This window comes from Triturus cristatus, chromosome 11, assembly GCF_964204655.1.
Source record: "Triturus cristatus chromosome 11, aTriCri1.1, whole genome shotgun sequence".
NCBI lineage: Eukaryota > Metazoa > Chordata > Amphibia > Caudata > Salamandridae > Triturus > Triturus cristatus.
In genome coordinates, this window is record NC_140594.1 from 780674062 (window position 1) to 780695613 (window position 21552).

Sequence of the window (21552 nt, forward strand, 5' to 3'; positions counted from 1 at the left end):
GAATGGATGATTTTCTAGGTGCGGAACTGACTCTGTAAGTGAGTCATTAAATGTATCTTTCTGCAGACTAGTGACTAAACTGTGTGAATGTCTGTATGTGTCTGTGTGTTGGTGTATAAGTGGCTGCATGGTTTTGTGAATAGCTATATGAGTGTATATATGGGTTATTGATTGGTTGTCTGAGTATCTGTATGGGTGCCTGAGTGTTTGTGTGGGTAGGGTGTGTGTGACTCTGTGACTAGATGTGTGAGTGGGTGATTCAGTGGGTGCATGGTTTTAAGAGTGCATCTGTGATAGACTGTATGGTTGGGTGAGTGTATGTATGGGTGTGTTAGTGATTGAATGTATATCTCAGTTGTACATGTGTCAGTAACTACATATGTGAAACGCAGTGTATATGTGTGTAAGAGTATATAACTATCTATATGTGAGAGTGTGTGATTTTGGGAGTGGCTGTATGCGCCATAGTGCAAGGATATCTGTGTCATGTGCTGTTTGTTTTTCTGCAGGAAGACACAGAATTTGTTAGTATTTTTATGAGTAAGTGAACTTGAGTGTGTTTAACTGTATAGGTGAGTAAATTGGACTGTGATTAATTATTTGCATGACTGACTAGATGTGTCAGTACCTCAATGGATGATTGGCGGTGTGTTAATGTCTATATAGGTGTATAAATGCACAGAGTGACTGTAAGTATAAGTGACTGTACAGGTGAGTGAGTGGACATGTATGTAGACCTAAAAGTCAATGAGTGGGTGTGTAGTTATTGGTATTGGAGTATCTATGGTTGTCAAAATGGCCGTTTGAAATTTTGAGTCAGTGTATCAAAGGATATATTAGGGTGTGGGAAGATGCACTAATTTATCACATGGATGACGTCATCAGCGATGTCATTTGAGATGTCATCAGGGATGTCATCAGTGATGTCACTGACCATGTCATGAGTGATGTAATAGGTGACGTCATCAGCAGTGCATTGCGGGGGCGCGAGTTATAGTTAGCTGAACTAACTATAACAGGGGAATTTCTAGGGTTTTGTACGAGGGAAATGTCCAGCTAACTATAACGCCCCTGAAACCTATGGTTTTTTCAGTGAATTTCTAAAGTTTTTTAAATGTTTATTCCTAACTATAACGTGCCTGAAACCTATGGTTTTTCAGTGAATTTTTATATGAAGACATTTAAGTATGAATGTATTTTTTTTTTAACAATGAAGTTATAAATCATATATTTTTGTATTTTGGTTTATTTTGCACAGTTTGTACAGAGAGTTAGATAATCTAAACAGTAGATATCTTAGAATCATGGGGAGTGTTTGAGTTTCTTGTCTTTAGTAACCCTGTCCCCTTGGTATATGGTTCATGGTAGTGGGAGCCAACAAATTAACACAGAGAGCCAGGACAGAAAAGAGCCAGGGGTCTGGCTTGGTTCTAAGAGTTCATGAACATGCCAGGCCACGGAAATGTTTGGCACATATATCATGCAACAAACATCTTGTAAAAATATGATAAAATAGCTTCGAAGTTCAAAAAAGTATATTTGTTTAAGATGCGGAACTCTCACACCTTGATAAATCAGATTATCCAAATGCATTAAAAGGCTTTTATTAAAAGCGACAGTTAATAAACATGAAATTTAAAAAATCCTGCCCCCCTACTATGCCATTAGTGAAGTAAGTGGCAAGTTATCAGTCAGTCAGTTATTTACATGGCCTAGATTCGTTTTATACATAAATCAACACTATAATCTGTTACATCAAACACTAGAGTTTTTTGAACAGCGTACATCCTGAAATTATGTATTTGAAGGTGATCTCTTTTATTATGATAATGAAGAAGAATGAATCTTAGTTAAATAAAATATTTCCCTTTGATCACACAATTTGGTATTTTTATGTGATTTGTAAATTGCAAAATTAGATTACTATTTACAGACAACATGTGCAAGGCTCTAAATATAATTAATTTAACATTCTAGGACGTATTTCAACACGCCTATAAGATCCACCCTACTCATGTACCTTAAATACAAATTAGCTCATGTGCAGTCTTGCAGGAAATCGTGGTGGAAAAACTTGCTGCTACAAATAACATGTGCACTGAAGTATACAAAAGGTGATGGACAGAATGATTGAATAATCTCAGCCACTGGTAATTACGCTGCCCGTAGTACAGTCCATGGTTATTTTGCACACCATGCCACATCAAGTTGGACCCAGCCATATGCAATTTAGTCTTGCCCCTGCTCCAATAGGAACAGCCCTGCCCGAACTGCCAGGACAAGTCCTCCCTTAAGAGGAACACAAGCAACCCAAGACTGGTTGCATGTTGTGAAAAATAAAAGTGGACTCATGTGCGGCCTGAGTAATTGCCAGTGGCTGAGATTGACTCAAGCATTCCATTCATCACTTTTTTGAATACTTAAGTATGGTGCCATTGGTGGGACCTGAATTTCCAGATATGGTTCCTGTGCACACTCTGCCACTGAAACCAGGCTATGCCTGACTGATGCGCCCTAATATGGGCACACCAGTCATGAGCTGCTTCTGTTCGGTTCCAGGATATCCTGACCTGCAGTTCAGCCTGGACTGTTCCTATTGGAACAGGGTCAAGACTGAATTGCAATGGGCTGGTATCAAAATGAGGTGCAATGGTATGCAAAATAAGAATGGACATGAATGCGGCCCGAGTAATTACCAGTTGTTTAGATTAATTCAAGCATTCCATCCATCACTTTTTGTATGCTTCAGTGTGACACCCTGGGTGGAACAGGTATGACCACATGTGGGCCCTGTGCACACTGTGCCACTGGAATCAAGCCATACCAGACTGATGGGCCCTAATAAGGGCAAACCCAGCCTTGGGTTGCTTGTGGTCTGGTTCAGAGAGGACCTGGCCTGGCAGTTTGGGCTCGACTGTTTCCAATAGAGCAGGGCACATTTGATTTGCACATGGCTGGGTTCAAACTGAGGTGGCACGGTGTGCAAAATAATGATGGATGGTGTGTGGCTGGAGTAATTACCAGTGGCTATGATTAATTTAACCATTCCATCTATCATTTGCTTGTATACTTCAGTACAGATAGCATTTGCTGCAAACCTCTGGTAAGTGACTGTGCCAAATTTAGAGAATGGGTCCAAAAAGCAGAAAGTTAAGTTACAAATAGTTTTACTACCCATTTTACATATGTTATAAGAAGTTCTTTTACACATGCTGTTAAAACCCCTGCTGTAGGCTCTAAGAAGTCATATTCATACTTTCGTGGGCAGTGCTTGAAGGTGTCTCTCAATGATAGAGCAGGGTATGGTCTTGTTAGCATCATCTAGTATCTTTGCAATCTCCACCTCGTACAAGATACTAGTAGAACATATCGATACTGGTTACAATTAAGAACATACACAGGTCACCACCTTGTAACACCTTTACTAATCAGGCTCTCAGTTGCATGACTCAGTTACTACATCTGAGTAAGAAAACGTTGAGTACAATGGAGTTTTCTGACAAAAAATGCGCAATTTTTATAAGTTCAGAAAGAGTCCTGCACAAAATACCCCAAAATTCCCTTGCCTCTGCTAAACCTGAGTCGGTGGTGGAAGGTGATTTTTGGGACCTGGACTTCTATTTCATTATTATGCTTTGGGTAAGAGCGGGAGTGAGAAAGGCAAAAAAAAGAGGAAGACAAAGATAGGTAAACATGGACAGAGCAGGGGCTCTTCCTCCGCTAAGATGGAGGAGTGTCGCCCCACTGCTTTTTTTGTGCCACTCAAAGCAATGTTAGGGCGGGGCAGGACTGAGCTTACCGCCATCAGAGGGAGCAGGAATGGTTTGCACTCCCTGAGTGCACATGACTGTTTGGCCGGCCCTCTGGGGCCAGTCAAACAGTCATGCACACTTAGCATGTTCTCCAACTGGCAGTGTTGCACTGCCCAGTGGGGAACATGCCCAGGCTCCAACGCACTGCGACGCTACTGATGCAGCGTTGTGATTGGCTGGGTGAGTCCGAGAGCCTGGTGCTTCCGGTGTGCAGCAGAGTGAGGAAGGAGGAGAGACGTGCAGCCGAGGAAGGAGAGGCATGCAGCGGCGGCAAAGGTATGTTTATTGCTATTTTTTTTATCCCCAACATCCCTATTCTGAGGCAGCCGCCACTATGACAGAGGGACAAAGCAAGGGTGGTAACAAGGATGACAGAGCAAGATAAAGAGAAAGAAATTTGAGTATGGAGTAGGGAGAAGTCAAGACTAGTCAGACTTAGTATTCAGCAACCATGGCGTTCAGCAGCGCCTGCGGTGGGTTCCTGATCAAGATTTTTGTCCCAGCAGTTATTAATTTATTTATTTGTTTGTATATCTATTTAATTATTTAACCAAATTAAGCATGCCTGCCCCGCGCCCGTCCACCTACCCACCTGGACATAACTCCAGCTTTTGGCCCCCAGCTCTATCATTGCTAAAAAAAAATAAGTGAAAGCTGCTCTATCAGTCTGCCCACTCCACGAGCAGGCGTGACACAGAAGTGCCCTACTGCCTGTGGAGTGGCTGGATGCAGGCGTTCAAGACAAATTGAACCCATACAGCGGCTGGACGCAGGCATTGATCAGCGCGAGGGCTTCTGTGTGATCGCAGTAATTTGTGGTATTTGTTCTCTGTCACTCCTCCCCACTCATATTCAGTCTCAGAATCCAAGCACAGCTCTCGGCCCTCTGCATCATCTTGCAAGTCCTAGAAAAACTCCTCTTCCTTTTGAAGGATCTGAAAAAAAATAAAAGTGCAATATTCTCAGTGTGTAGCCTCCAGGCAGAGAAAAAACTGTGCTTGCAGGCTGTCTCTCAGATGGCTCGGAGGATGAGAAAAAAACTGCATGCTTTTAACTATGTAACACAAATGATGACGCAGAAATAGTTTTGCAAAGCACAACAATACATTATTATGGTATATAACGCCTATTGCCAAAGAGACAATGTTTCTTAAAGATCAACATAAAATATGTGTGTAATAACAAAGAAAGCAAAAATGAACAAATGCTTTTATGAAAAAAATGAGCTAATGCCTTTATGAAAAAAATGATTATGAAGAACAGACTACGAAAAAGGCCTTTTACATTATGTGGGCAATTATGAAATATTAACTGTCCCTACCCTTCACATTATACTTTGAAAAAAAAGCGAAATCGCTTCCCACTCATTACCATAAAAAGCTCCTTAACAGTAAAAGCCACACTCACCAAAGCCAGGGTGCTAACCTAAAGTAATATTCATACCAACGCAAGAAAAATACACTAAGGCGGAGCACAAGCATAAAGTTGGCACAATCCAGAGCCATAAAACAGCCACAGCGGCAATCCTTCCCTTAAATGTAGCCCTACACACAAGTCTCGGACAGGGGTCGCAATGAGGCCCAGGAAGTTCCCAAAAATGTAGCCCGCATTCGCGGATCGTGCCCTTTGATGAAACATCATTTGATTAGTCTCATTGGGCTCATTAGGTCGAGGACCCTCCGGTCTGCCAAAGGCAGAACTGGAAGTCAGAGATTTAATGTTTCCTAGAGTGGCTATTTAGCCCGCCTCTCTTTTTGCTTCTCCTTCATTGGCTGGCTTCCTAAACGGAGGCCAGCCATTGGAGGAGAGAGCCGTCCCTCCAAATAGGCTCCGTCTTTTTCAGATTCGGGGGCGTGTTCCGTGCTGTTCTTTCCACTTTTTAGCCACGCCCTTTTTCGAACAGCAGGAACACGCCCCCGAATCCGAAAAAGTTTCGAAGCTTCCATCCGCCATTTTTTTGCCCCTCCTGCCTCCTATAGAGCCTCCCTTATCGTATCAGTCAATGTAAGCAGGCATTCCGATTGACTCACCTCGCTCCTTGATGAAAGTCGCTGCAGTCAGACCCTAATGCTATGCCAGTGGGAGGTGTCACGTTCGTGCTTTGTAAACAGTTTCTTAGTAGGTAAGGGAATCCAAATATAAACGGCAAAATGAATGCATTGGTAGGACTGCCAAAATGTAAACTTTTAAGAACAGTTTAGAACACGCATGTGTGAGGTGGAGTGCGACTGTAGAGCAGAGGCCATCTTACGTGTGGTTTTTGCTGAATGCGGGATGGTTAAGGCACTAATGTATTGTGTGGATTCGTACTATAACATTTGCATAGCGCTTACTACCTCGCCACCGGAGGATGTTGCTCTGTGGTTTAGGCGGTGACCACTCGGCAATTTTTGGAACTTTTCACTACCGAGGAAATACGCCGTTGCCCCCAGTGTGTCTCCAGTCTAACAACGCTCCTCTCTGTTTCACGTGCCACATAGGACTGAGCTCTACCAGCTGTGCCACCAGCCTGATTCTTCGGCCAGGTATAACAGGACCCAGCGGTGGAGCATACAATGCCAGGGAGGGAAATGTGACTGCCTCATTTGCACAATTTATCCCAGAATGCACCTTCATTTTTAGGCTGCTTCGTTCAGCCAGACATATTGATACATAGTGAGTGTATGTGGTCCCGTTGGAAAGTCTGTTTTTTTAAGTATATTGGTTTAAGAGTCCTGTCGAAGCCCTGTCTATCGTTTATATATAGGATTAGACATGACCTTTATATTTAACTAAAATTCTATGAATAATATAATCGTAGATGCTTTCAGTCAGCCTTTTTCATCCATTGGTCTCTTATTGTGTCATTTACATTTTTAGGTCAAGCCTAATTTAGACATGCTAATGGATGCACTGTCGCACTGACTTTGTTTCACAGCCCTCCCAGCAGTGTGTCCCACCCTGGAATCTAAATGATTGCATTTGACCTTCTTGTTTGTATTGTCGGCATAATGCGTAATGGATGAATGGTTCAGTTTATGACCAGCGTTCACGATTCCCCACCTTTCTCGGCCATTGGTTTATTGCTGATTAACGGCCATTGAAAGTCGTGCGCTTTATGAGTCTCCCTTACACCTGTTGTGTTCCGTCATGGATTGGTCCGTTTTCCAGTTACCACTCTATCTCACTATCTCACAACTTCTCTCTCTCAAAACATCACTACCTCACTCTCTAGCTCACAACCTCACAACTTCACTCTCTCTCACTCACTACCTCAATCACTTTCTATCTCACTACCTCACTCTTTCTATCTCACTAACTCACTTTCACTCTCTCTTAAACTACCTCTCTATCTCACTACATCACAACATCACTCTATGCTTATATATCACTACCTCACAACATCCCTCTCCCTCACTACCTCACTCTTTCACTACCTCACTCTCTCACTACCTCACTCTTTCACTACCTCACTCTCTCACTACCTCACTCTCTATTTCAATACCTCACTCTCTCTCTCTATCTCACTCTCTATCTACCTCACTCTCTCTCACTACCTCACTCTCTATTTCAATACCTCACTCTCTCTCTCTATCTCACTACCTCACTCTCTCTCTGCTAATGCAATAGGTATCACATATGCAAAAAAAAAAGCTAATGCCAATAGAAATGACAATGCCATTTATTTAGGGATACAAAAATAATGAGCAATACCAATAGCTCTACCTATAATATTGCCGAGACCATTGCATTGTAAATGCTTGTTTTTATTGAGATGTTTAGTCATTTAAGCGTTATAAAGCCTATAAACCAGTAGGACTGGTGAAAACTAGAACCACTGCATTTTGGGCGGGCGGGCGAGGTGAAATAAAATGGCCCAAGGGCCACAAAACCGGATCTGGCTAGGGCTGACACCCGGCCGCTTTTATACTGGCATGATCAGTATTTTAATATCCTGGTCGGTACGAAAATAAAGAAAACCACCCAAAGTCAGTATTTTTCCTATGATTAGTACATATTTTAAACAGTCCGGGCAAGGTGAAAGTACTTTAAAATGTGCCCTATCACTGCTTTATTCATCCATGACTAATAGTTAAACTAAACAAAGACATAAAGCCATGCTAAAAAAGAATAATGACTTTTTATGTAAAGAGTGCTTTTTACTTATCACGCTCCAGCCTTTGCAGAATCTAAAAACATGAATAAATTGCTTTTTTACATTGTTAATAGGGAAGAAGTTAATGCTAACAGGAACAACTATACAGTAATTTAGTAGAACGAAATCTCATCTTTATTAATGAATTTGCCTGTTGTGACCTCCACATCAACCCTGACTCGCAAATATGTAGTCGGGCAAAGTCTGAGACCTAGGCCTGAGATCACTGATTCATAGGTCACAGGGGGGATGGCACATAGCCGAACAGGAAACCTTACATCAATTTCACAGATAGATGCAGCCACTCTACAAATGTCAAAGGAGATTGGCCCCGATAAAAAACACGTGGGGAGGGGGGTAAGGACTCCTAAAACACGAAGTCATATGCCACATCAGTTAGGAATATGTAGCCAATTAGGACACAGCACATGCAGTGATCACGCACTCCCCATGCAGGACATCTGGACACTCTACCCACTGGCCACATTGCGTCCACACAATGTCGAGACACACTTTATTTTCCATTAGACAATTAATTTATGACTCCAAAGGGAGCAACTTACATGCCTCATCATACATGGATCACCTACAATGAACTGTATAAAAAGAGGCTGCAGACCCTGTACCAGTGGCGGCTTGCCGAGGGAGTGCTGCAGGGTGGTGAGGCGGGGCGGGGCAGGGTGGGGTGTAGTAAACTCCGGCATACGGTGGAATGGAGTTAAGTAAATAAATAAACAAATAAAACAATTTACATTGCGCGCGCTGCAACTCCAACTCGGCGATGCAGCAAGCGCAATGTAAATTGTTTTATTTATTTAACTCCGTTCTGCCATATACCGGAGTTTACTACCCCCATCCTGCCCCTTCCCCGCCCCGCCTCACCGCCCCGCAGCACTCCCTCAGTGAGCCGCCACTACTCTGCACCTGTAACTGTTCTCCTGGCTGCACTGTTTACGTGATTTTTTTCAGGGTATTTCACGTTTAAGTAACAATATCAGGAAAACTCAGTGCCAGGGCATTGGAACTATTTCATTGAGCACCAGTTACACTACACAAGATCAAATTCATTTTTCCTTTAGGCCTTGGAAGCAGTACCTAATTTGTAAATAAGTAAGTGCCAGGGCCCTTCTCAGGAGGCGACTGCAACCTGGCCCATGTCAGCTCTGCCAATGGTAGTACCAACACAACTAGTAAACATTGCATTCCTGCAAGTGTGACGATTCAGAGTATTCTAGGTCAACCAAAACTATAATCATGGTGTGGGCGGCAGGTATTATTCCTTTTTAATGTATATTGGCTTATTACCCTTGTTGGGCTCATCTCAAAATGTGTCAGATATCGCCACCATGTGGTTGACTGCCACTAGAGTGGGTTCTGGCAATTAAGTGCTGGTGCCGAGCACCAGAACCCACTGGCTCAAATTTAGCACTGCTTTGGAGATTAAGTTATTTGCCCAGAAATCACCAGTATGTTGAGCCAACGCCCGGACTGGAAACTAGTTTCCCAGTTCCAAAGTCATCCCCTTTGGCTGTATTGCCACATTGTCTCTAGTTTAATAAGAGCTTAATAAAGGGTGTTTCACAACGAGGCCTGTGCAGATACACACACCCTTCAGAAAGGCCTGTAAGACACTGGGGCCAAGGTAACCACGCCTGGGCCCCGATGAGGCTGAGGCCGTTTCTCTTACTTCACGCCCTTCCCAGCCCTCTATAGCCTCCAGGCGATGGCCTTGAAGGGGACGGTCAAGAAAAAGGACACAGTTACTGCTGCTTCAAGTTGATCTGAGGTGTAGATAGCCCATGGCTTCAAAATCACTTGGCCCAAGTGAGATCTCTGCATACTCCCATCCTTCCCCACCCACCATTGCCTGAGTGTGATGGCTTGGTGGGGGAGAATTCAGGGGCAAGGCACTGCTTTTGGGCCAAGCTGACCCCACGGGGGGAGGCCAATGTGAGAATGGTCCAATAGCCAGAGAAAAATCAGGCCCTCAATGAGCCGATTCTCTCCTCCTAACCCCACCCACCTTAGCCTGAAATGTCTGACAGGGAAGAATGAATGAGTGGCCCTTGAAAAGTCTAGCCCACATGTCTCCTTTAGGCACCGGCCCATTGCCCAATGTCTTACTGCCCGTCTTCTGCTTCCGACCCTGCCACACACTACTTTACAGCTAACTTCAACACAAACCCTATATTTATAGCAAATCTATTGTTTACCCTCCTCTTAACTTTCACCATACCATAATCCAATCTCTAAATTATACCAGCCTGATGAATGAAACCTAACCCTATCCGTTACTTAACCCCCAACCATAACAGCTACACCATCCCTAACTACACAATGCCATCAAGCCATAGTACTTTGCTTAAAAGGAGATTTTCCACAAGTAATAGACAACACGATTTAGTAAATTCATATAAGCAGCAACAACTATTTACACAGTTGATAAGGAAAAAACGGACGTAAAGAAAGTGCTATTAAAAATAGCTGTGTTTTCTGCAAAAAACACAAATATATACTCCCTATGCTTTTTTTACAATGCGCTTACCAGACTTTAATCATGGACGTCAATTCACCAAAACACCAGGGGTAGCAGAAGTAAATTCATGCGCCATTTAACTTTTACTTTTACTCACACACACATGCCTACACATACTAACACATTCACACACTCTTGTGCACATAAACACACTCTCGTCCTCAAGCATGCATACAACATACATATAACAGCATTGTTTACTTACCTTAGATTCCAGATAGTGTCATATTCCAGCTAATGTACTCCATTTTATATTACACTAATAGTGCATAATATTATTCATTATTTGTATAATAGGAAAATTGACCAAAACCAGGCAAGTGGAGGTCCAGCCAGCATCCTTTAGGAATAGCTGCCCCTGTGTTCCAGGCACTGATATAGCCACCTCTGGGGCCAGGCTTCACAAAAGCTGTGCCAGGGGTAGCAAGGGGCAAGCCCTAAATGATGTCCATGACTTTAATTCTGTATTTTGTTACTGTTCTATGAAAGACTTACACACACTGAATAATTTGATTATCTGAGGATGTATGGTAACCTACCACATGTTTTGCTCTTGTTTTAATCACGTTGTATCAGCGTTCCTGAATGCTTATTCATTTTCTGTAGCAAGGGACAGATTTGGCTACTGTGATTGAAAAAATGTTTAGATTTCAATTAATCGAAACAATAAAAGTATATAGACAAAAACATATTTGTAATGCCTAATAGATTTTATTCTGTTTCTATACTCAAAATAAAAAGTCCTAATTTCTTGTTTATTGCATTTTAGTCCTAATGTCCCAAATAACAGGAGTAATGGTCAAAAAATTATTATACTTATTTTATTGGCCCGGACATAAGATATCCCTGACTTAGCTGCACTATGAATTAAACCTATGTTCAGCAGGCCTCACACAAATGTTTGCACTAGATGCACTAGCCCACCGCGCTAATTTGACAATCTATGCATAATGTACATTAAAATAAATTTCCTTTCACCACAAATGGTTAGTGCTATCTTCAAATGTTCATAATAAATGTTAAAAACATAATAACATCAAGGGCGTGGCTTGGCGCCGAGGGGAATGCCGGCGTCCGAGTGAGACGCTCCGATCGGATCGGCGGTTCTGCACTGAATACCTGTTGCCGGTGGTGCGGATACACGCACAGAACCTCCGTAGGTATGGAGAGCATCTGGTGAACCTTGATGCTCCTGAATAAGGGGAGGAAACATCTTTTCTTTCAACCGCAGTAAATCCCATCAAGCGGAGACGCGATATCGCGGCCGCCATTTTGTTTTCCGCTCGGGCGGCGGCGCTTCTTTTTATCTGTGAAATGTTGCATTAAAAGCACCCAAATTTTCGTAAAGTGCCCTCCAGTAAGCCCTGATTTGCCTCTCATTATTGCTCTTCCGCTAAATTCTTTAAGCTCCAGCAATTGCACGTACTGGCTAGAGGGAATTACTGGCAGCCATTTTGAGCTTCCCTCATTATCTTTTTTGGCGCAATTAAGCTTTCGCCTTCATGGAACGCCTAGTAATCCTGTGCCCGTACAACAATACTCTGGTGGCCAATGTCTGAGCAATATTGACTTTATGTCTCACACCCTGGAACATTTTGAGGCAATGTGATTTTATTCAACTTGCTCTACCTTCAGATGACGATCTCAGTCTGTTTTTGAAGCCTTTCTTGGTTGGGAGTCATCCTGTTGGACTTGTGTGCAGGACGAAAGACGCTCCTCTCGTGTAGTAATACCTATAACTTATTTCTCTCAATAACTTGTAGGTTGTTATTGCAGAGTATATGATGGAAGACTCATTGTTGTATTCATCCTTATCATGTGTTTGGCACATTTTTTATTTCATTGGGTAGGCGCAAGAGCTTTAGGTTCCCTATCATAGCGCTCTTTTTGTTATTGTCTGGACTACAATGACTCTTTTTCCTGTGTCTTGAAGATTTTTTGCCACAATTGAGAATTTATGTAACCTGTTTAAGTTTTTGAAGATGTTGCGAGTCTCACTTTCATATTATACTTACACATTCAGCGGGTGGTGTTCCTTCTGAATTTAGCCCACATTGGTTAATCCTACGCCTCTTTCTGCTGGGCAGTCTGAACTACTTATCTTATGGGCAGAACGAAAGGTGCTTTATCTACAAAACAGCAACCAAAGCATATTTTTGTTAAAAACTCGAAGATTTTTACTACATATTCTAGGCTGGAGGATCCTTTGTCATCTTCCTCTCAAACCATGGCGACAGGACCAGAGCCCTCTTCGGCATTGTCTGGAAAGTCCATCACCAAACGTCTAAAGCAAAATCCTCCCTCTCCTCCTAAATCAACCCCACCTGTTTCCATGGAGATGTTGTTGGAAGAAATTAGGGCTCTTCGACCCTTTATGGAGGAAACTAACTCTAAGCTACAAATCCTCACAGATAATTGGTCTCAACTCGATACAAGAGTCACTGCAGTTGAACAGAGTTTGTCCTCTTTCACAGATACATGTGCGAATGTTTCCCATTTGCAATCTCAAGTATCCACGCTCTAGCGGCAGGTTGAGGACCTCAAAAATCGTAATAGGAGGAATAATCTACGCATTTGCGGTTTGGCGGAGGGAGTTGAGGGGTCTGACCCCCTCACCTTCTTTAAATCTTTCCTTCCCAAGTTACTCCATCTGGCAGAAGGCACAGCCCTCATCATTCAGCGAGCACATAGATTAGGCCGACCTTCTTCAAATACTTCACCTTCACAGCGACCAAGAGGAGTTATCTTATATTTCCTAGAGTACACTAATCTGTTAAAGGTCCTGTCAGCGGTCAAATCTTCTCAACGAATCACTTGGTCAGGCTCAACTCTATTCTTTGCACAGGATTACGCTAAAGCCACTGCCAACAGACGTAAAGCATTTCTGAACATGGGGCAAGATCTCCGGTCAATGGGTGCTCGTTACGGCCTTTTTCACCCTTGCCTTTTCAAAGTTACCTACAACAATAGAATAATAACTTATGAGGACCCGGTGCGTCTACAAAGCTTCATAAATTCTTGTGTCCCAAGTGCTATGGACTCTTCAAGAACTTCATCTTCAAACAACACTTGACTTTTTGTATGTGATATAATAACTAAGCATCTTGGTGTTTTGTAAAACAGTTGTAATGGTTCCTTTTGAATTTTTATACTCATTTATTGTTGCTTTTGCATATTATTCACTGGTTCTTCTTTAGTTTTAGTTTTTCGATTTTCTCCTTTGTTGCTTGTTCTCCTACAAGGATTGTACCTTTCCAACTAAAGATGTTCTTACTGTTTTACTTTGGATTTAAGTTGGTTGTTTGAGTGGCATGCTTTCAATGTTCTATGGTTCACATTGCGTTATATAATTTCCCTTACATAATTGTTATTTTTTACTTCCACAGATGTTTCACCTTATGGCTTGATTTCCCCCTGGTCCCTCGTGTGGTCAACCCGGACGCCCTGTTTGCTCCATGTGGCTTCATCCCCCCCTCGTGTTTCCCTGAGTCCTTCATTTGTAGGTATGTTTATTCTACACTTTTTTCTCTTGTTTTTATCTTCCTGTCCTTCCTTCTATTCCCGCATATTTCTTGTTCCTTTCTCAGGTGTCACTATTACACACTATTCCTTTTTCTTCTTTTCTTTCAGAATTTCTCTCAATTTTAAAATTGGACTTCTGTTGCATTTTCCTAATTCTTTTCCCTTCGTTATCTCATGCCTTTAAAATTGGTATCTTGGAACATTAGGGGATTACATTCTCCTATCAAGCGGCAGAGAGTCTTATCTCATCTAGCTAAATTAAATGCTGACATAGCATTTTTGCAGGAAACGCACCTTACTGAGATTGAATCTTTAAAATTAAAAAGAGGTTGGGTGGGAGAGGTTCTTTTTTCTCAAGGAGATGGTAAACGTAATGGAATTGTGATCCTATGCCTGAGAACACTTCCAGTTAAAATCTTATTACAAGAATCCGATGATAATGGTAGATGGCTGCATGTTAAATTGTCCTTAAATGGAGTTTCACTCTCTCCTCTTAATGTGTACTCTCCTATGGGTGGTGATGCATCCTTCTGGTATACATTGGCGAAGCAGATCACTCATTGCATTGAGGATAATTTTATATTAGCTGGTGACTGTAATCAAGTCTTTGACCCATTTATTGATAGGAATTCTAAGGTTACCTTTATTCTCAACAAATCCCACAAATCTTTTGTTCACACTATTACTCAACACAAACTTCTCGATGCAGGGCGCTTATGTAATCCAACCTCTAGTGAATACAGTTGTTACTCCCCAGTTCATCAGACTTAATCAAGAATAGACTATGTTTTTGTGTCTCTCACTGGCTCACAAAATCTCATGAGTGCAGAAATTGGACCCATTCTACTATCAGACCATGCTCCTGTTATACTTGATCTTGATTTGCTTCCCAAAACCAATGCCCCTAGAAGATGGCGTTTTAATAATTCCCTGCTTTTAGACCCAACGTTCACCGCCTCCTTCACCACTTTCTTCAATGAGTACTTTGCAATAAGCCAAAATGACTCAATGTCACTTTCAACCATTTGGGATGCTTTTAAAGCTTCAGCCAGAGATTTCATTATTGGTTTTACTGCCAGAAAGCGAAAAAGTGCACGCAAATTTACTGATGACCTACTTCAAGACATTAAGAAATTAGAACACTCATACTATACATCTCACTCGAAAGATAGTCTAACCGCTCTTATCGATGCTAAATTACGATTTAATAAAAAATCCACAGATGATGCCTCCCTATATTTGTTAAAAGGTAGCGCAAAATTTTACGGGGAAAAAAACAAAGCAGGCAAAATTTTGGCTAATTACCTGAAAATTCGACATAATAAGTTAAACATTGAGTCCATTTTTGATGAACACGCCTCTCTAAAATTTAAAGATGAAGAAATACTGAATGAATTTTCAGTCTTTTACAAATCACTATATGCATCTGAAACACAGTCCACAGAACACTCACTGTCACACTTCTTTTCCACAATTCAGAAACCCCAACATTTCCCTCCCGATTTGACATCTTTGGAATTAGAACTATCATGACAAGAACGTTTGAAAGCTCTTCAATGCCTTAAAAAGGACAAAGCACCAGGACCAGACGGATTTACCGTTGAATTTTATCTCCATTTTTCTAAACTTCTAATACCTAAACTGCACTCCTTGATAGATTCTTTTTGCTCCTCCAATAGCTCAACCGGCTCCTTTTCAGAAGCTCACATATGTCTCATTCCTAAAGAAGGTAAAGACTCCAAATATTGTAAAAACTTACAGACCTATCTCATTGGTAAACATTGATTACAAAATTTACTCTAAAGCTTTAGCTATTTGCTTAGACTCTTACCTACCAATCCTGTTAGGCAAAGAACAATCTGGATTTGTTAAAGGGAGATTTATAACTGATAACACACAGCTTTTCTTCGATGTCCTCTCAAAATCCTCACACCTGAAACAATCCATCGCAGCAATAGCACTTGACGCGGAAAAAGCGTTTGATAGAGTTGAATGGAATTATTTGTTTTATGCGCTTAGGTGGTTCGGTTTTGGCCCCAAGTTTATATCTCTGATATCTCTCCTCTATTCTAATCCCCGCGCTGCAGTCTGTGCTAATGGCCTTATCTCCCCATTTTTTGATTTAGGGAGAGGAGTACGGCAAGGTTGTTCCCTTTCCCCTTTTCTTTTTAACCTGGCTTTGGAACCATTTCTCTCCAAATTACACCAAAACCCAAATATACATGGATTCCAAACATTGAATTCACACATTAAATTCGCAGCCTATGCTGATGATATTTTACTTTTTATATCACAACCAGGTGACTCAATTCCAGCTTTCTCTTTCGTTTCCTGATACAAATTAAATAACGATATATGTGAAATTCTGCCCTTAACTAAATATACCTTCAAAGTGGAATTTGATACTTCTAATTTTACTTGGAATGCCACTCATATTAAATATTTAGGCTTATACTTTACTTCTTCAATTAAGGATACAGTAGCACTGTGCATAAATAAATGCATTCAGAAAATTTCAGAATTAACCACCAAATGGCATCCTCTTTATTTATCCTGGAGGGGTAGATTAGACACTATAAAGATGATGTTGTCCCCCATTGTTTTATACACTATTTCCAACATTCCAGTTCCTATTTTGACCAAACTTTAAAAAAAGATTAATTCCATCCTCTCTTCTTTTCTATGGAATAACAAGTAGCCCCGCATGTCTTTATCAAAACTGGTGCGGAGTTAATTTTCCAGATTTTCCAACATACCAGAAAGCATTCCTTCTACGTCAGGCTTCTCATTGGTTGCTGGACTCCACAGAACACTGCCCCCTTTGGACTGTACTGGAACATCAATTTTTATTTCCCTTTTCCTTTCATGAATACCTTTCTTTCTCGCGCAAAACACAATCCCTCTCTACTCCTATAATCAAATGGACATCCAAACGTTTGGATTCAGCTCCCTCTACATCCCACAACACTACAGATTTTTTCCTGAACTCAACCATATGGCATAACAAGCACATGCTCATCCGAAACAGACCCTTCTACTGGAAGACCTGGAGACAGAGAGGATTGTTATGGAGTCATCAATTATTTTCCAGTTCTGATTTCTTATCTTTTCCTTCGCTCAGTCATTCATTTAATTTACCTACTTCATTCTCTCATAAATATAACTTGCTTAAGATAGCTGTGATGAATGCATTTACTCAACTCACTACTACATCCAATACATCTACTCTCCCAGAATCTCACCCACATCTTCACACATTATTAAGAACGACACCCAAAGCATCCTCCATATACAGCTTTTTACAAGGTAAACACTCTGCTAGACTAAAACCCAAATTAGAGGAGGCATGGGAGTCTGATTTCAAAACATCCTGGTCATTGTCAATCTGGCAGAATATATGGATTAAATTACGTAGATCATCTAGAGCAGCGACTACAACGCAAACACTGTTTTTTGTGTATAATAGGCTTCTGTTGACGCCGGCTGCTTTAAGTAAAAGAATTTTGACCATATCAGACACTTGTTGGACGTGCTCGTCCCCGAATGCAGATTTATTTCATATGTTATTCCCTGTTCATGTGTACATCATTTTTGGAAAGAAGTTTGGAATCAAATCAATTTAATTTTTGGCACAAATTTTTCTTTCACCTTCATTCATATATTTTTAGAAAGTCTCTCACCTATTTGGGAAAATGTCACCTTTGATGTTAAAATTCTTGATTTATTGCTAGCAGTTGCTTTTCAGCAGATTACCATCAACTGGAAAAACTCTACAAAAATCTCTTTTAAGGCCTGGTGGTATGCTGTTTGCCATAATCATAGGTTGGACACTTCCTTTGTTTACCCCTTACAATTGGCGACCAAGAGATTAAACTTGTGGTCACCTGTTACAAATTTTATTGATGAAAGTGCTAACCGAAGCTTCAAATTACAATTATCTCAACAGGAAGTTTCTAAACCTCCCTGAGGTTCCAAACAATTTTTATATTCCATTAAGGCTATTATTGTATTTATTTGCTGTGTTGCTTCTCATTGTATTATCTAGTCCAATTTTTGTAAAGTGTTTGTAGAAATCTTATTCTGTAAAGGTTTAACCCCTTCAGTGCCCGCCCCTTTCCCCGCCCAGTGCCGGCCGTTGCATTAGCGGGCGGGGTCTATGACGAGCTGGACTCGTCATGGGCACAGCGCCACCGCGGCCCATGACGAGTCCAGCTCGTCATGGGCACTGAAGGGGTTAATGTGATTTCATGTACTGCTTATTGACACCTCTTTTACGCTCAATAACATTTTGTTTGAACTTAAAAAAAACATAATAACATCAAATTCCTTTATGTGGTAAATTCTTTCCTGTTTTTCGGATACTCACTTACTATGACTTTGCTCTTTACGAATACATTCTCACTATAAATACATTTAACATATATTTTATCAATTAGTTGAGAGTTATTTTTACAATTTTAATGTACAGTTGAACTAAGTACATTGCATAAGGCCAGGGCGAAATGATTATTATATCCGGGTAATTTGTATAATTTTAAGAACCTTACTGGCAGACCGTCCACCTGAGTCTAAATAAAACCCTTAAATTAGGCAAGCATATGTATTCCATATAAATATTGGAACTGATTGATAATTCTAATGATAAGAATGATCCAGAAAGCATTAAAACCCTGAAATAACTATATTATCCAGACCAATATGTATATCAAGCAATCAATAACCATTTCTACAGCGCACAGCTGCTTCCCAGGAGGCGTCCTGGAGCTCAAGCTGACAATTGACAGCAAGCACATCCAGTGCGAAATTAAAATCGTTTAGTTTTTGTCAAACAGAAAAGTTTTCAGATGAGATAGAAGCAGCCACGGCCTGTGTAGGTAAGAGTGGTGGGGCGGTGGGGCCGGGTTGGGGGGGGATATTTCAACAGATGACGAGGAAAAATTAATTATTTATTTAATTTTCCCTCATGGTTGTCTGTCGAATCCCCCCTCAACCCGGCCCCACCGCTCTTACCTGCACGGGCCGCGGCTGGATAGAAGCAGCTTTGTGCAGCTTTATTGGGAGAGAGTTTCACAGCTTAGCTGTCAAGACTGTGAAAGATCTTCCTCCTTGCCTTGTCTTAACAAATTTTGGGACATGAAGCAGTAGAAGATGGTTTCATCTAATAGTATATCACGATCATACTGTATCCAAAATGCACCTCATTAGTAAACACACATTAAATCAAAGGCAAAACATCACACATCATACAAGCCACATGCATTTAATTCCTGATGAGAAACGTTGGACTTAGGAGACAGATATGGCTTGTGATAACCAGAACCATGAGGATGACTAATAATAAAATTCCTAATGAAAATTAATAATTATGGAAAATCTGTTAAAAGCAGTTACAGATACGTAATTATGTAAATCTTGTAGAAATAACACAAACTCTCCACTACCAACAGCGACCATCAAGTTAAAAATTATAACTGCCATTGATGCCAAACCTATCAATAAATTAGACCTTTTTTCACCAATCATAATTTTAAATTGTGAACATTATGTATCTCCAAATGTACTGCAAGATTGTAAATATATAGGTATGTGTAACAGTCAAAATTGCCTCGAAGTAAAAAGCCATTTTACTATCATCTCTTCAGGTCAAAATGGAGTACATTATGAAAACAATATCGTCAAAGCCAATAGGTCTAGCCATGGCGAGTGTGCCATAACACCCCCTTCATTAAAATATGCCCTTTACCAATTGTACTTGCCTGTGCAAGTGCACTTTCAAATAAGAGCTACTTTTGAGCATAGCAAGGTTTCCAAGGTTGTAATTGTTGGCCACAAACAGTACAACCACTCACACTCTCTACACTTGCCATCTTGGTGGACAACTTTATGTTTTGTGGGCGGAGGTCCCTTAGGATGGGAGATGTATTGTCCTCCATCATCCTGATGCAGTAAACTCAGTCAGCCATACTCCAAATCAGGCTCATAGTTCAGAGTCCTATACAATACATTCACCATTCTTTCTGCTAAAATTCCTTAAAGGAAGTACCCGCAATGTCCTGTAAAGGATATTAAGGTGAGGCCAAACTACAGGTTGATTGTGCTTTAAAATGCACAATTTACCACATATTATCCAGTAAATGTATCTCTGTATTATGCATTATAACATAATAGCTAAGCATCCACAATGAGCATTTCTGAATCACGTAAGGCAAATGGGAGAGGATGTGGTGTAACTGCCGGAACTGCCGACTTTGAAGCTGGGGAACCAGGTTTGAGTCTCAACATCGGCTCAACATCCTGTGATTCTGGGAAAATCTCTTACTCTCCCCGTAAAAAATATGTATATATATATATATATATTTTTTTTTAAAAGGTTTGCCATCTTGTGAGATGCACTCCCAGGAGGTAAGCAGACTCAGGAACTGAAATGTTAAAACACACTGACCAGCAGTTTAATGCGACGCGTTTCAGGCTTGCGCCCTTCTTCCAAGCCAACTGCTCTCCAGGACGGCCAAACATTACTGCCAGCATTTTCCCTCCATTTATTCAATTCACACCCCAAGTGGGCCAGGAAATCACATTGCCCACAAAGCATGATGGGGCTGGTAGTTCCTTACCCATGTGTGTCTGTTTGTAGCCATCACTGGTTTTCAAAGTTCTTTAAATGGTGCTTTAAAACAAGGAAACACAGCTCTCTTTACAGGCCACTCCTCCTGTTCCACCCGCAGTCAATATAAAACAGCAGGCGGCCCCGCTTGGGATCTTGCGGTGGTGCTTCTCTTGACCTAGGCGGGCCGAATTATTTATTTGAAAAGGTTTGCCATCTTGTGAGATGCACTCCCAGGAAGTAAGCAGACTCAGGAACTGAAATGTTAAAACACACTGACTAGCAGTTTAATGTAATGCGTTTCAGGCTTGCGCTCTTCTTCAAACCCAACTGCTCTCCAGGACGGCCAAACATTACTGCCAGCATTTTCCCTCCATTTATTCAAGTCACGCCCCAAGTGGGCCGGCAAATCACATTGCCCACAAAGCATGATGGGGCTGGTAGTTCCACATGGGTAAGGAACTACCAGCTCCATCGTGCCGGGCCGCCTGCTGTTTTATATTGACTGCGGGTGGAACAGGAGGAGCGACCTGTAAAGATGTGATTTGCCAGCCCACTTAGGGCGTGACTTGTATAAATGGAGGGAAAATGCATAAAGAAAAATGTGGCTCTGGCAAGCATGGACTGCTGCTACTCTAGCCTCCCACCCATGGAGAACAAAAATGGTCCTGGCATTCTAGAGCTGCTACTGGTATTCCTCTTGTCCACTCATGAATGAGAAAGTGCGATGGTGCAGCCATGGATTTAGATTGCTGTAGGTGTTGTTTATCTTTGAAGAAGAAAAGATGACTTTGCCATCTACACACTCTTATTACCACATGCTCTTTTCATCCATGGCAAAGAAAAGGAGCAGTGAAATGCATTGTCTGTGTTTCCCCATGACATTGCAAAAGGCCACACAAGCTGACAGTTGTATGTCAGAATACCCTGTAGAAAACATTAC

General features: G+C 41.3%; 1 long non-coding RNA gene across 2 annotated transcripts in view; it reads left to right on the plus strand.

Moving 5' to 3' along the window:
• The window catches only part of LOC146785425 (uncharacterized), a 556360-nt gene that overhangs the window by 344576 nt on the left and 190232 nt on the right, over positions 1-21552 (plus strand). For both annotated transcript variants that reach the window (XR_014970407.1, XR_014970406.1), the window contains exon 2: positions 13870-13986. This is a non-coding gene — a long non-coding RNA (uncharacterized LOC146785425). The remainder of the gene's footprint in view (positions 1-13869; positions 13987-21552) is intronic.